Genomic DNA, 2,829 nt, shown 5'->3' with positions numbered 1-2,829 from the left:
GATTGGTTGAAAAAAACATTTATAATAAATTGTTGGTTGAAAAAAAAAGTTTGAATGCTCAATTTGTATTTGTACAAATCACATGAACCTTGGTATATAATATGAAGTCATTATTCAGTCCTAATGTATCTCAGTCCCTACTGTGGTGAAAGTAGAGTGATAAACACCTATGTTACTCAAAATTCGAATTGAATTTGTTTCATTTTAGACATGAATTACACATTTATATCCAGTGTAATTAAAATATTTCACTACTTTTGTGATCAAATCTAAAACACCCAAAACATTTGATGAAATTAGTAAATTTGTGTTTTCACAAGAGTTTTGAAGATTTTCAGAAAATTGGATGTCAAATGTTAATCTTTAGAGCTACTTATCTCATCACAAAGTGCTCTAAGGTGAGTCATTTGCATTTATAGCAAGATCAGAGATTGTTCTGAACATTTTGATATGTAACACATGGGGTGCCATGCAGTTTGTAGCCTGTATTTAACCAGGTGAAAGCCCCTTGAGATCAAAAGATCTCTTTTTCAAGGGTGAATGATGCAGTGGCGGCGCCAGGGTATGGCTGGGGTAGGCTACAGCCATACCAAGAAATGGCTTAGCCCCACCTTAGCCCCACCATGAACAATGATGTTAAAGTAAGCAAAATAAAGTCCGCCAACTCGCGCGGAGTAAATTGCACAAACAGCAGTTAGTAAGATTGATTTCAGTAGCCACTTGTCTGGAAATACCGAAGACCAGAAACGGTGTTGAAAACTTTTGTCACGTAGTGATCGTCTTCTCAGTCGAACATCTTTGACAATGTCTTCTGGCCAATCAGAATCAAGATAACGGTGTGGTGTTGTTGCAGGAAGTCCCGACGGAGAATACTTTTGCTGTAGTACATCTCTATAGAGTGGCGAAGTCCCTCCCCTTCCGGTGGACCTCCATGGGACCTTATTTCGAAAAAATTATGTATTGAAGTCAATGGAGAGATAAAGATTATCTTTCGATCCCGTTTGAATTGTGCCACGAATTACACATATGATGTTTGTCAATTTAAAAGATAATTTTGCAAGTCAAAAAAAATAAAATGTGTCGTAAAACATTTGTTTGTGTGAAACGCTCATTGAACTACATCTCTGGTCTCGCAGAACAACACACCAAGATGGCCGTCACTACTGTCTTGTCAACAAAACGATTGACTGCCCTCACTATCACCACAATGAAACACGTCCAGAAGAATGTCATGCAAAGCTGCCTGCCTTCCTTCCTTTGATTCTCTCTGAACTGCCTGGTCTTTTTAATGTTTAATGTCAACCATTTGTGCAGATAGCATGAAGTAGAAAATATTGGCGATCGGCGATGCTAGCGTTAGCATTTCTCCCCCGGGCTTAAATTGTGTATTATAGAACGATCACACCGGTGACAGTACTCTTCAAAGGGTTCACGAAATATGACTACTACTCTTACTGTTTAACATTTTGGGTTAATTCATATTAAGGCTAATAAAAATGATAAGCTGTAATGCTAACTAACGTGCTAGCTACTAGCTAGGTAGCTAATTGATCCAGCCACTCCTGGTCCTTTCATCAGACGGGAAGCCAAAGAACGAGCAAGACCCATTACTGGTATGATAACAACCTGGTACTATGCACACAGGCATCTTGTTAAAGTTATCTTATCTTAGCCAGCGCCATATAGATATATTATATCTATATGGCGCTGATCTTAGCTATCTCTTAGTTGAGGAAAACAATTCTGACATCACTTATGCGACTCTGGGATTTGTAGTCTTTCTAGTTGCGTATTTTTCAGTCTAATATTTCAACAGTTTTACGACAAACTGTGACTTTTTTGGCATGGAAATTATTTTGTAAGATTGACAAACATCATATGTGTAAGTCATGGCACAATTCAAACGGGATCGACAGATACGTTTTCTCTCTCCATTGACTTCAATACATTATTTTTCCAAAATAAGGTCCCATGAACCGGAAGTAGATGGGCGTGACTTATCCACTCTATATACATTGATACAACATTACGTGTCGATAGAAATCAACACGTAATGAAATAAGACCCCACGGTTTGATGATTGATAGGTGTGTGGGCTGTCTTTCATTTTTGACACACAGAACAATGAGGGCTATCCACCCTTATCCACAATGTAAAGTCATTCACAGCCTCTTCTCTCTGTGAGGAGCAGCAGGTTCAGCTTTCAGAACAAAGTAACAAAAAACTAAAATGGCATTCATTTTTTTTAAATATGTCGTGTAGTAATAGATTTATTTATTTTTCTTCTCAAGAGAGTACTAGAATGTGTATTTTATGTTAGTATTTCAAAAAATCTCCTGGGGGAGAATCCCCCCAGGCCCCCTGCAGGGGTTGGGTTTTCAGCATGTCAACTCTTTCACCTGTGGGGAAGTTGCAGGATTGGTTCCAGGTCGCCCTTTTTATCTACAACAAGACAAATGTGCCTTTTTATTTCATACAGTTCAATTTGGATTGAGACAGGGAAATAATCTAAACCTCACGCGTGGCGATTCACTGTCAAGGGGGGCGATATAGCGTGTATGTAATTACATTGCAAATACTGACTTGAGCCACACCACTGTATGAGTTAGCCCTACCATAGATTACCCAACAAAAATACTCTGGCGCCGCCACTGGTGCCATGTATGAAGAGTTTATCGCCGGCCACTGGAGGGCAGCATCACCATTTTAGTTCAAACATTGTTCATTCACTCCGCCTCGAGTTGAGACGTTCATCCACTCATTCATGTAAGATTGTTTCCACTATTGTTTGGTGTGTCTATACTCTGTGTCGTTGTATATATTTGTATT

This window comes from Gymnodraco acuticeps, unplaced genomic scaffold (genome assembly GCF_902827175.1).
Source record: "Gymnodraco acuticeps unplaced genomic scaffold, fGymAcu1.1, whole genome shotgun sequence".
Classification (NCBI taxonomy): domain Eukaryota; kingdom Metazoa; phylum Chordata; class Actinopteri; order Perciformes; family Bathydraconidae; genus Gymnodraco; species Gymnodraco acuticeps.
Note: the sequence above shows the minus strand (reverse complement) of the source record.